A 14,777-nucleotide genomic window follows, 5' to 3' on the forward strand; every position below is an offset into this window, starting at 1 on the left:
CATTGTAGTTTAAATTTTGTTTTAATGCTGTAGTTATAACTGCTGTTTAAAAGTTTAAATGTTACAATTCTTGAATCTTAATAGCTTAAATGTTATTATATTGTTGTAGTTATAGCTCTGTATCTTAAATGTTTAAATGCTTCAATGTTAATAGCTTAAATGTTATTATATTGCTATAAGTCGCTTTGGACAAATGCATCTGCCAAATTAATGAATGTTATCATACTTCTTGACACACCACACACCATGCACATCGATATTTCATACATTGTGTCTAACCTAATTCTGAAGCTGATATAATGGATTGGAGGAATGTAAAATTAGCTGATGTATTTAAATTAATGAAGAATACAGAAAACAGGATCATGATAACTGTAATATGTTTGTAGAACACCTGAATGGGCACAGTGCTGAGGATCAGAGATGAAGATGTTATCCAACAATGTGTTCTTCTCAGTGGTGGAGGTAGTAATGAGATTTATGAATCCTTTTGACTGGAACAACTCATAGATTGCCTTCCTTCCATTGGTCAACATGTCCTCATTAAAATCCCCACAGACTATAACTGGACTATCACCAATAACATGTAAAGACTCCAGTAGATGGCAGAGATTTGGCAAAAATAGGTTTGTGTTGTAATCCGGCGGTCTGTAAATCACTGCAATTAATAGTGGAGCAACAACTTTCAATACCAGGAATTCGAGATCAGTCACACCCTGTATGTATGGCAAGTGATGTGCTAGAACATGGCTTTTTACAAACATAGCAACTCCCCCACCATTTTTCTGTGCAAAATGTGAAAGAGTAGTGTATGACACATGTCTATTGCGCTTATACATTTGATAGTTCTCCAACTGGATAATTTCTGGGACAAATGTGCCAAAAAGGTGTGTTTCAGTAAAGCACAAAATATCTGCGAGGCACAGTTCATGATGTCTCTTCACGTCATCGATGTGGGCTGACAGTCCAGTGTTGTGATGGACCAGTGTTAAAGATGGTGATCTCAGAGTGGGGAGGCAGTGAAGAAGGGGCATGGCATTTCCAAAGTCAACTTTTTGCATACTGTCCACAGAAACTGTGACTTCTGGATCTGCATATATTTGGTTTTCATCAAAATCAACTATGCGTAGACCATGTAGTGAGGTAGTTCTGCTGAGAGCAACGTATGCCATACCAGGTTCAAATATACGCTGCATTGAGACCACTGCAGAAACTGTCGTCATGCCTTGACATTTGTGTATGGTACAACCAAAGGCTAGAGTCATTGGAAATTGGTGACGAACCACACCCTTTTTACTAAGAGGTTCCTCTACTCTTTCAATATATACCAAATTGTCTGGTCCTTCTGGTCCCTTATTGCGATGTCTTTGCCCTGCATTGGGACTGTCCAGTTCAACACCAAGCATTTTTACAATTGATCTCCCATCTTGGACGTGATAAACAATTTTACCAATCTTTCCAAATGAACCATTCACCAGTCCATCTTCCACATCTATGTTTCTCATGAGCATCACACGTGCACCGTTAGCAACTTGTAGTCTTGGACTTGGACCCCTTTACGTCCTTCAAAAGGTACTCTCTGCCTTTCCATCTGACCAGTTGGTAGATCTTACTTATAGTCATGTGCATCAATGTTGACCAGTTCAGAGTATAGAGCAGATATTGTATTTGCATTGTGTTGGTTTACTTGTTTATTTGTAGCAAAAACATGCAGAATGTCTTTGGGACAGTCATCAGGTTGACATTTGGCCTGGCCAAGTAGAGCTCTGTCTGCTTCAGATAATGCCTCTCCTTTACGTTTCACCCTTATCCTGTTGAGCAGCTCAGCAAATGGCACATCGTCTTTCTGGCACATGATTTCTGTGAGAGTGACTACTTGGAATCGATCCTTCCAGATATCAAGAACATGATCTTCAAACACACAGAGAGGTTTGGCTTTACCGGGGGGACTTATCTGGTTGAAATCACCACAGGCCAGGATTGAGACTCCGCCAAACGGTTTCTTGCTGCCTTTGATTTCTTGCAGTCTCCAATTGACATATGCAAAGAGTGATTTTGATATCATGGACACTTCATCAATGACAATTATTTCAACATTGGACAAGGTTGCTCTCACTTCATCTAGACGGTTTCCAAGGCACTGGTAAGGTGGTTTAAGGCTTCTTGACAGTGGGCATGGACATGTCTCTTTCCTCTGTGATGCGGGGTAACTTGCGGAGTATCTTTGATGCCTCTGTGTAGATGCATTTGATAAGGTGAGATTTGCCAGTTCCAGCTCCACCAGTGACAAAGTAAAAAAACTGATCGGCACTCTGTCCACACACTCGTCTCATGCACCACTTACGCACTGTATAGAATATAGATCCCTGCGTTTGATTTAGATTTTGATACATGTTACGGACTACAGTAGGGTCTATTTGAGGAGCCTCAAACATTGGTGCTGCACTTCCTCTGTCTGTGGTACTTGAGCTATATTCAGGAATGTCATCCCGTTCATTCATTTCGTCTGGATTTATTTCCTCACGCTCAGAAATGCACTCAAGCCGAAGAAGCTCTGTCTCAGGTGCAAGTGTTGTCCATGCATCCTCCATAGGTCCATTTTCTTCTATGTTCTCAATAGCTTTCTCTATTGCATCACTGTTCTTTTCAAATTGTGACCTGTTCTCCTTGACAACAGAAACTACTCTCTCATTATAGTCTCTTCCAGGAAGACGTATAGAACCCAATGTGTAAAATGACTCATATGTTGGAAAACCTCTGGGTTTCAGCTGTGAATCTGAACGATAAGGGAGGTACAGTTTGAGCAATGTGCTCAATAGAATTTCTCTGGAGCTTTTTGCTCAGAAAATCGGGTGTATCTGATAATGGCAGGCTTTCCTTTCGTTCGCTTCTGAATGAAGCCCATTTCATTTTGAAGTGGCAAAACCTTTTTTCCTTGTTTCTGCCTTCCATACACAACTCTATAAGTGGAAGCAAACTCTGCCATAAACATTGTCGCAAACTCTGGTGTATCTGGTCTGTTTTTGTATTTGTCTGCCATTCCGGACATCCAAACATTCTCTGAATCAGGGATTCTGTCATTCAGGTACCTTAAAGGGACGCTCATTTTCAAAGCATTGTCATCAGTGGGTATAAATATCACGTTTCGAGAGCAAGATTTCAGTTTCAAGCTACAGACTCGTGCAACAGCCTCTTGAACACTAACCTCTCTGTTTTTGGAGTATGCTTGCATGATTTGTTTCATTTCCTCACAGTCAGAGGTATTGGATTGAGAACTATCAGTGACAACTCTTTTCAAATACTCACTCATCTCATGTTCAGCTTTGGAAATGTATGACAAGATGTACATCAGACAGGAATAAGGGTTCAGGATGAACTGAATATCAATGTTTGCATTCCAGGCCCTTAAGGGCTTCTACATACCTGACGCACCTGACCGGTAGCGTGACAACGTGACGTCAAAATGACGTAAATCTTGCTGGCGCGCCAGGGTTGAAGCCAGGTAGTGCGAGGTAGCGCACCACTCATTTTTTTTCAGACGAGCGCGACAAGGCGGAAACAGGAAGATGGACTAGTTCAAGGGCAAGTGAGAGTTGCAGTGTTTTGTTACAGTCGTGAATTTTTAATAGTTTGCTGGATAAGTTAACAAAGTTACCAGTGAGAGTTGCAACACATGGAATTAAGAGGAAATAATAGAAACGATTTATTTTCAAACAAAGGATATCTATTAAGGCCTGAACAAAATCTCTTTCCACTTCAGGAAATTACACAAACTCAGCCAGCTGCTAGCTAGCTAGCCAGCTAACTAAACTGTTTAAATTATTAAAATTTCCCTCGGGATGACTAAGATATCTATCTATATATCCATCTATCTATCTACCTGTGCACACACCTTGGAAACTAGATGATAATGATGATGGTAGTTGTGAATAGTAGCAACCAAAGTCTGAAGTACCATCACAGAGGCTAGCTAGGTAGCTACCAGTGTTTCTTACTGCAGCTTCTTCTGCTGTGTAAGGTAGTTAGCGTTAGTCTTTTCACAACAGCGACACCTCTGTTCAGGAGAATATTGTAACTAGTGTCGCGACCACCACGCGCAAGTATAAATGGTTATGGCGCTTCTGTGACGTCCCATTGTCGCGCTACAGGTCGGGTGCATCGAGTATGTGGGACGTTTAACAAATGTTCATTATAGCCATTAATCCAGCAGTCTTTTGGTTGACGTTTCATTACTAGCACACTGGATGTTGTTAATGAACTGACACAGTTTAGGTATTCCTCATAGCTTAAGTTGCATTGGGCAAGTAGCTGTGGGATGCTTTCAAATGATGTTGTTGGATTATTCAGCAATTCCCATAAAGGCCTCAGCTTATTTTTGGCGTCTTCAGGAGACATGGAAGAGCGGTCATGATCAGATTCATCGTCAGATTCGTCCATGAGCTCTGCTGGCATTGGGCGTGTTATAAATGTGCTCTTGACAGGCTGTTTTGGAAATCCAAACCGACAGTGCTTATTTCCTTTCTTACATGACTTGGAGTGCCTTTTGCTGTGGGTTTGCACCTCTTGTCACTATTTTGAAAAGCTCAGGGTCTGTATTTAGGTCAGGCAGCTGACATGTTATGTACTTGTCCACAAATTCACACACTTTCTCATCTGGGTCCTCCTCAAATACAGGTGCGTTCTTACACCAAACCAACATATGTATATGAGGCGAACCTCTAGCTTGATACTCCACTCGAAAAAAGTAGTCAATGACCTCACCGATGGGCTGTGCTGGTGACAAAAGTAGGTGTCTGAGAAGTGCATCAACATGCTTGTCAAACATGCGCATGGTGGTGACAGGGTTGCTACGTAGAATCTCACATTTTGATGCCCAGTCGAGCTCAGACAAGTCAACCTGCTCTCCTTGCTGTGCCTTTATTGTTTGTATGACCTTTGGCCATCTCATTTTGGCAGCACTAAATGTACAGAAGAATGTTGGGGTACCCAGCTGGCGAAGCATTGCAAAGAGGTCTCTGAGGGTTTTTTCCCAGTAGGCAGACAAGACTGCATGAATCGAGTGGCATCTCTGTTGCGTACCAGTTTTTCCACTTCACGTTTGTCTTGGAGCATTCTTGCAGTGATTTTGCGTCCATCTCTGGTCATAGGTTTTCCTTTACGCAGTTGAATAGACATAGAAGACTGCCAAATGCATTTCTGCGATAAATTGTGCGAAAAAAATATAGTTGGAGTCGAGAGCAAATCGATTGTCAACACAAAAGAGACGTGCATTGAAATATCTGCTTGGCGATAATTTCATTGGTCTTTGTGTTTCATCCAAAGTGTTCATTCCAGTGGGGAACTGCACAGGGAAAGCCATTGCCTCTAGTTTAGGAACTCTGAAAAAACTCACTGGTCTGTTTCCTTCAGCTGGTGCCACAGTGAATATACCTTCACCAAATGTTATCATTTCCTGTGCAATATCAGCTGGCTGTAAGCATGAATCTATAGAGCATCCACCATTTTGCTGACTTGTGTCCTGCTCAGTGTCAAGTGAATCTTGGTTATCATGTAACTCATGGGTTTCATTATTAAGCTGATTGCCTGCACTATTTATCTCTGAATGTCCTGGGTCAGTAATGTCACACTCATCCACTGCATCAGTCTCCATTAGATCATCATTTTCATCTGTCAAGCTACTCATTCCATCCTCAAAAGCTTGTGTTTCATTAGTTATGGTTATGTCCTTGTACTCTGAATGCATATCTTTCAGTTTTGATAAGGCACGTAATACTTTGGTCATGTCTACAGTTTGGAACTGGTAATGCCCTGTATAATTCATTCTTCTTTTCAACTTCACTTTCAAAAGCTGCGACTGGTTGCTAGGTCTAGGCAAAGCATTTACTGTTGATTCAATGTCTGAAGGTACGCAAACAATTCCACCATGTATTAATTTCTGCTGGCCTTTGGGAAGACTGATTATTTTTGCAAATGGTATGTACCGTGCTATGATGTGCCTTTCAAGTATATTAAGATTACTGAGCTCTGGATGAATTGGTGATAGCTCTAACATATTGTTTACAGCAATGGCCGGCATTTTCCCCATCTTCAAGTTTTCATGACAGCTGTAACAAATCCACTCTGTCTTTTCATCTGGTGCACAACATGATTCAAGTGTACTGCACTGCTCGCTGTATGTATGTAAATATTTGCCTGTTAAGCATCGATCAACCATGGCTCGATTATTTTTATAACATTCATGATTGCACTCTTTTACCTGATTATAAAACAAAGCTCTGTGACACACTGTGCAAACAAAAGTAGGACCGTTCTTTACATCCATTCGAAAAGATGTGATGGCATCATGCAAAAGGGTGCTTTCTGTTGGTGTTGACTGTTGTTCAACCTCATGCTCTGATTGAAGTCGAGACAGGCGTGTAAGATTTCGGTATTTACGTTGTATATGTAAAGCACAACGCATTTTGTGAATCATTCTCTGGAAACTGTTATTTAGGCCCACACCTGCATTCTTTTTTTGTAGGGAACGATAATGCCTGAATAAAGGGTCATTTCTGTATCTGTCATTGTAGGTTTTATTTGTTTTCTGCCTGTATGTTGGATCATTTGCATAGTGATGTTTCATGGTCAACTTCTGTCTTGAACGATACGCTATATCATGGGCATAACGTTTCTGTACGTAAGCCTGTTGTCTTGCTCTAAAATTCAAGTCACTTGAATAACGCTTATGTATGTAAGCCTGCTGTCTTGATTTAAAACTCTGGTCACAGGAATAGCGGCTGTTGATGTATAACTTTTTTTTCAACTTATAGGTAGGTTCATGCATGTAACGGTCTCTGAGGTGCGATTTCTTACTGTGTTGAATGCAGTTTGCATACCTCTTTCTTTCATATTCAATTTTTTTCATTCTATTCTGTTCATAATATTTTCGCTGTCTGATTCTGTTGTTCTCACTGCAGGACATATCCTTTTGTGCTTTGGCAGCTTTTCTGCGCCTGCGATTCTTATTACATTTAGTAAGTGAATTCTCAGAAATGGCTGGAGCTGGGAACTCAGCAGTCCGAGCAGGTTGCACATTGTCAGTGTGGCTCTCTTGTTCATTATTACACTCAGATGTAAATAACACTGGCATTAACTCATAAAACCCATGCATCAGATGATTCAAGTAATGTCCAGAATGCAAGCAGATGATCAATCACGTCACTCAAGCTGACAAAGGTCAACATCACAGCAGTGCCATTGTTTGCCATTGTTTGCTGGAAATCCATGGAAATTCTTGAATGTGGATCAAAAACTCCATATTTATTATCATCTCTAAACAAAGCTATTGTTGAGCTACCTACAGTTAGCAGTGCAAACGTTACATCATTTGACAAACAATGCAGTCTTTCAGAGAGCTGTAGGAAGTCCATCTTGCCTCAGATATGATGGTTGCTAGGTTGACATTATAGTGGTGATTTCTAGGTTGTTGCTAGGGTACTTAAGATTCTAGGATGTTTCTAGGGTAGTTGTAGTGGTTGCTACAATAACTGAGTGGTTGCTAGGCTGGTTGCTAGGGTATTCATGTTGGTTGCTATGTTGATTGCTAGGTTGTCATTGTGGAAGAGGTTGAAGGGTTGTTGCTAGGGTACATGAAGTGGTTCCTGGGCTGTTGCTAGGTTAGTTGTGGTGGTTGCTATGCTGGTTGCTAGGTTAAATATTGTAGTGAGGACTTTTATTTTGAAACAGTTTTTGGCAGAGGAAGCATTTGAACAGGATGTGTAGTCTTAATAGAGGCAGTTTGTATGCTTAAAGCCTGAGAATGGCAGTTGATCCAGGTGGCCTGAACACCTGCCATAGGATTCTAATTGCTTAAGTGCTCTATTATGATGTCATCAGCCCATGTTAAGTCTATGGGGAAATTTTGAATAGTTTTTAATTAATAGTTTAAAAAGCATAAAAGTTACAAAGATGAAAAATACAAAGCCCACATGTCCTTAGTAAGACCTACGTAACATAGTTTAAATTAAGTTTCTACATTAAACGGTTGAAGCTGCATTAACTGCGTTAGAAGAAGAAACAGAAGAATAAGAAGAAGCCTAGGAAGAACAGTACAGTGCATTTTCATGCACTGTAACTAGAAAAGCATTTCCTGAAGGAAATATAGTGCATGAAAATACAAAAATATGATGTAAAATATCATACAGAGTAAACTAGTACTTTAAATGGTTAAATTATTTAGGTAGATAGTTGACGATAACTGACAGTTGGAATGGCTCTAATGTTTGCAAATATGTTTACAAAGATAATAATGCTAACCAAGTTACTATGCTAACTAGCATGCTAACAATGTTTAAATGCTAACTATGCTAACCATGTGACTTAGCTAACCTAGCTAATCATTTTAGTATTTATGCTAACTATGCTAACTAGCATGCTAACATGCTAACTATACTAACCATGTGACTTAGCTATCTTAGCTAATCATTTTTAGCAGTTATGCTAACTATGCTAACAAACATGCTAACTATGCTAACCATGTTACTTAGCTAACCTAGCTAATCATTTTTAGTATTTATGCTAACTAGCATGCTAACATGCTAACTATACTAACCATATGACTTAGCTATCTTAGCTAATCATTTTGAGCAGTTATGCTAACTATGCTAACTAGCATGCTAACTATGCTAACCATATGACTTAGCTAATCATTTTTAGCAGTTATGCTAACTAACATGCTAACTATGCTAACCATGTACTTAGCTAACCTAGCTAATCATTTTTAGCAGTTATGCTAACTATGCTAACTAACATGCTAACTATGCTAACCATATGACTTAGCTAACTTAGCTAATAATTTTTAGCAGTTTTGCTAAAAATGCTAACAATATTAGCAATGTTAACATGCTAACTATGCTAATCATGCTAACTAGCTACAGTGGGTAGGAGTCACAGTTGATGACAAGTAACAGTTACAATGGCTGAACAGTTAAAAAGTTCAGTATTTTAAAGGGTTGAATTGTTTAACAGTGAAATATTGTAGTGAGGACTTTTATTTTGAAACAGTTTTTGGCAGAGGAAGCAGTTGAACAGGATGTGTAGTCTTAATAGGGCCTGTTTGTATGCTTAAAGCCTGAGACTGGCAGTTGATCCAGGTGGCCTGAACACCTGCCATAGGATTCTAATTGCTTAACGGCTCTATTGTGATGTCATCAGCCCATGTTAAGTCTATGGGGAAATTTTGAGTAGTTTTTAATTAATAGTTTAAAAAGTATAAGTTACAAAGCTGAAAAATTAACTATTAAAAAAAACTATTATATTGACTGTCTACTGTATGCACAATTGCACAATTTCTACCAAATTTTGCTGCTCTTATTTCTTCATTGTATGTGCCTTCTTATTTTTACTTTTTATATTGTTTACTTGAATGTTATGTTTGTCTGTGGACCTAATTGGTAAAATATGTCTTGTCTCCACCGTGGGATAGTAGGAAACGCAATTTCGATCTCTTTGTATGTCTTGACATGTGAAGAAATTGACAATAAAGCAGACTTTGACTTTGACTTTGATGAAGTTTCTACGTTAAAATGGTTGAAGCTGCATTAACTGTGTTAGAAGAAGAATAATAAAATGCCTAGGAAGAACAGTACAGTGCATTTTCATGCACTGTAATAAGAAAAGTTGGAATAACAGTACAGTGCATTTTCATGCACTGTAATAAGAAGCCTAGGAAGAACAGTACAGTGCATTTTCATGCACTGTAATCAGAAGAAGAAGAAAAAGCCTTGGAATAACAGTACAGTACATTTTCATGCACTGTAAAAAGCCTTGGAAGAACAGTACAGTGCATTTTCATGTGTTGATAGACAAATAGTTTAAAGGTTCTATATAGGTAGATAGTTGAAGATAACTGACAGTTGGAATGGCTCTAATGTTTGCTAGCAGTTATGCTAACAAAGCTAATTATTTTGACCAAGTTACTTAGCTAACTTAACTCATGTTTTCTTGCAGTTTTGGGAAAAAATGCTAACAATGCTAACATGCTAACCATGTGACTTAGCTAACCATTTTTAGCCATTATGCTAACATGCTAACTATGCTAACCACGTTACTTAGCTAACTTAGCTAATCATTTTTAGCAGTTTTACTAAAAATGCTAACATGCTAACTATGCTAACCATGTGACTCAGCTAACTTAGCTAATCATTTTATCAGTTATGCTAGGTGTTTTCAACTATAATATAAAGGTATATCATACTATGTGTATCTTTGCAGTGGCAAGCATTTTAATGACGCTTTTTTAATGACGCTTTTTTAATGACGTTGCGTGTCGAGACACTAGGCGTGTTCGACTTGAGGCAGATCTGACTTGGTCTAGCTTTCTACGTAAACGTGATCTTCAGAGGCTAGAGGGCAGCTCATCCCAGGCAGACAGGCTACAGTCTGCCTGATGTGACTCGCGGGAGACATCGCAGGAGATATCGCGGAATTTTGTTTGCAATAAGTACAGCAGAACTTTCATTCTTACTCATTAAAATGAGCATGATGACTGACGAAATAAATTCTTATGATGTAGTTTAAATAAACCACTGTTGTCATACAGTTAACAGGCCTGCATTGTAGCACATAAATTCAATATCAAGTGTTTCCCCTATATGTGTGTCTATCTATTTGGCCAACAGCAGAAAATAACAGAATATCCAAACGTTTTCAGTAGGCTAGCCTACCATTGTTGAAGAAATCACGTATAAGAAGGTATCCCTTCTATTTCTGTTTATTTTCGCATATTCCAACATAAGGAAGCACCATGAGACTCCCGTCAAAATCGTCATGAGGACATTCCTCCCAAATGGCCCTATCACGTCTTTGAACTGACGTCATGAGGGCGTGTTTTAGCTCGTGCAGCTCGTGGAAGGCAACTGCAAGATCTGTCTGCAGGCTAAGACTCCCGCGATATTCTAAGGTCATGTGACATGGTGTCACGAGGGTAAGTCCCTCCCCATGCTGACAGAAGTCGGACAGATTTTCTAACCAGAAAGCATTGCGTCCATCCCAGTATGCATTGTGTTCAACCCAGCATGCATCACATCAAGTCAGATCTGCACAAGTCGAACACGCCTAATGAAGCACTCACACGTGGGTGCATACGTAAATTTGCATTCAGTTGGTATACCACACCTTCTCCTGCTGTTTTACAGAAATAGCCACGATTTCCCATTCCAAAAAGGACAACTTTACTTCATTGTTAGTCTATATCAAAAGCGGCTGTTCACTTTGTGTGAATGACTCTATTTTCTGCGTCTTTTTTATTCCAACCGTGAGTTCTTTGGGGCAGAAACGAGAATGCGCACACATCCTGGATTACTTAGACCTGGCTTGACATAGTCGCTCCTACTCATCCTGGATAGAGAGCCGAAGTAACGCCCTTCTACTTCCGGTCCATGGGACCTATCTTTCAAAAAATTATGAACGGGAGTTAATGGAGAGATAACAATTATTTTTTGGTCCAGTTTGAATTGTGCCACAAATTTCACATATGATGTGTGTGAATTTAAAAGATAATTTTTCACGTCAAGAAAGTACTGTTGTTCGATAGACTTCAAAAGTTATGTTGGTTTTGTGCGAATCCACTCAGTGGACTACATCTCTCGTCTCGAATGATGTACGTCACCAACGTAATGAAACGATAAGAGCTGTTATGCTAGTTAACGGTTGCATCTTGCTGCCTGCTATGTCACTTAACAGTATGTAATGTACAGTCTATGGACGAATACAACTTACTGCTGTGTTTAATCCTCTGACTCATGGTATTTTCTTCGGCAAGGAAAGGCCAATTAAGACCTGTTGCTGGTATGCTTGTACAATCTAGTGTGGCTGTGATGAGCTAACGTCACTAGCGCGACTGATGGGTTTGTAGTCGTTGGAATTACGATCTTTCACAATGTTGTAATTCAATAGTTACGAAACAAACTGCAAATGTCTTTACATGAAAAATTGTCTTTAAAATTGACAAACATCATATGGGTAATTCAAGGCACAAGTCAACCGGGACCAGAAAATAATTTATTTTTCGCCATAGACTGCGGTTCAAATTTTTTTGAAAGATAGGTCCCATGGAGGCAAACGGAAGGGGCGGGACTTTGTCTCTCTATTGGCATTAGTGAAATGAGTAGAGCTAGGATGACCAGACAACGCTATGTCAAACCTCGCTTTATCACTTATCTTGGATGTCTTAATTCTGCCTTTGTGAAATACCCCTCAGGAAGGGTAACTTCTTACCCACAACCATTCGCTTGCCCGTTCTGCTGCTAAAGACATGTTAACCACCTGCCTTAGACTTCGACCACAAATGCCCAATTCAGACAGCAAGCCAATAGCAGATCTGGCCACAAACCCACGTGCACCGATTTCAATAGGCCTTAATCGTGCACTCCAACCTCGCTTAGCTGCCTCCTCTGCTATTTCAGTGTATTTAGCTCTCTTCAGCTCATTGGCCACTTCCACTCTATCTTCCCAAGGAACAGTGATTTCAATGAAGTAAACTATCTTCTCTGAATCCGACCATAGAATTACGTCGGGTCGTAATTTAGTACTCAATATATGTGGAGGTACCGCCATCTGCTGGCCAAGATCAACCTTCATTTCCCAGCCCGCCCCATTTTTCAACTGGCCGGTTTTACACCTGGCCTTCAGGAACAAGGTTTATCCCCCTGACGTACAAAGTTAATTTGCCTTACCCCTTTACTAGCTGCTAATGAATTGACTTCTCTACTTTTATCCTGTATTGCCGCTGCCACACATTTCAATACCTGGTTATGACGCCACGTATACCGCCCCTGGGTGAGACTTACCTTGCATCCTGATAGGATATGGTGGAGACTGCCCACACACGAGCAAAGTATGCATTTATCATCCTCACCAAACCATTGACTTAAATTCTTGGGAGATAGGAGCATATCATATGTAGCACCTAACATAAATCTGATCTTACCAGCTTCCATGCCCCATAGATCTTTCCATTTAATCCGTCTTTTTTCCACCCCTTCCCAGTTCACCCACTGCCCTTGTTTTGCCTGCGACACTGCCTTAGTACATCTTACAGCCTCCTCATGTCTATGCATTTCCTACACTACCATTTTCTTCTTTTCTCCTGCAGAAGCCTTACTCCACAAGGGTTTACTTACACCCACCCCTAGACCCAGCCTGGCTATAATATATAGTACTCCCAGCCTGTGTTGCAAATGGCCCATTATATCCCTATGCTTCAATGCTGATTGAGCTTGCTTAACTGCCTGCTCTGGGTTCCACTTCATCCCTGCATTAACTGTGGGTGCAACTTTCCTCACCACTGGGTCCTTGGACTGAGTAAGAGTCATTTCCAATCTAGTCTTAGCACACTTAAATTCCTCTGTCAGACTAGATATTGGCAACTCTACAATGCCCTTCCCATACGAGGTTACACTGCTTAAGCAGCGTGGGACTCCGAGCCATTTTCTGACAAAGGAGTTGATCATTTTTTCAAAACTCTCTACCTTTGACAGAGGAACTTCATAAACTGTCAATGGCCACATTAGCCGAGGCAACAAACCAAACTGCAAACACCACAGCTTGAGCTTACCTGGCAGCCCTGACTTGGCTAGTGACCTGTCTCAAGTCTTCAACCTGTGATTTATCACTAAGGCTTGCATCATACCACCTTCCCAGACTCTTCACTGGTTTCTCCAGAACTGTGGGAATCACCTCCTTATTTATAGCAAACTTCTTATCTATTACCTTCCCTTTAACAATTGAGAGACTCTTAGGGCCCTATCATGACATTCGTCACTCGTCAAAAGTCTATTCATTACATTACATTACATTACATTTGGCTGACGCTTTTTTAACCAAAGCGACTAACAACATGGTAAACAGTAAGTTTTAGAACAATTCTCACAATTTTAGGACAGTTTAAAAAAAACACATTAGAGTACAGTATTCAAATTTAGTAGGATGTCCAGTTCACATTGGGAGGGGTTTCGTTATCAAAAGTGGAGCGCATGGCGCAACAAGGTGTTCCTAGGTTTTTTAATCAGTCATATGGGTGTGTTTGGGGCGTAACATCATTTTAAACCAATAAGAATGACATCTGGCATTCCCTTTAACGGCGCAAAGCGCGATATGTCAAATAAATGCATCGGTATTTTGGCATTCAACGGCGCATTTGAAGGAGGCTGCTTGCAAGACCGTCTGAAATAGTCATTCTTAAACCATGCATTACTAAAACCTAGCATAGCCTTCACGCATTTGCACTCGTCTATTATTTGAACTCATTGGCAAAGTGAAACTAACTTCACCGAAGTGTCAGTCAACAAAGACAGTTATATGCAGTTACTTTCACTATTGACTGACAATAGGTTACCATCGAAAAACATAGGCTGGAAAAAGCAACACTTAATCTATTATTGCTCAAATGACTGAATAAAACAACATTTATCCTGCGGAGGAGTTGCTTATATCTCGTGACAGTGCGTCTTCAGCTGTGCTCCATACGTGTCTCTCGCCACTCCCCTAATCACTTTTAACCATCATTACTAATTTGCAAATGATGGTGAATAACTACTCATCATGAGATGTACAGTATTTCGTAATATCTTTATTCTACTTATGTTTCCCATTGTAATCGTGCAATTTGTAATGCTTTGCATGGACGTGCGCTGGTGTGCGTTCATGAATGATAAAAGGATGGTGCGTGCAACTGCCAATATGACTGTTGACATGCGCTCTTAAAATAGCATATGAACAACTCACCATTGACTTCTGAC

The 14,777-nt window shown here is 40.1% G+C and overlaps 1 long non-coding RNA gene across 1 annotated transcript; it reads right to left on the reverse strand.

Moving 5' to 3' along the window:
- Positions 1 to 13,014: 13,014 nt before the first annotated feature.
- LOC121715768 lies at positions 13,015 to 13,600 on the reverse strand. The gene is made up of 2 exons (XR_006033678.1): positions 13,437 to 13,600; positions 13,015 to 13,082 (listed from the first exon to the last, which is right to left on the reverse strand). It is a non-coding gene; the product is annotated as an uncharacterized LOC121715768 (long non-coding RNA).
- Positions 13,601 to 14,777: the final 1,177 nt, after the last annotated feature.

The sequence above is a fragment of the Alosa sapidissima genome, chromosome 8 (genome assembly GCF_018492685.1).
Source record: "Alosa sapidissima isolate fAloSap1 chromosome 8, fAloSap1.pri, whole genome shotgun sequence".
NCBI lineage: Eukaryota > Metazoa > Chordata > Actinopteri > Clupeiformes > Clupeidae > Alosa > Alosa sapidissima.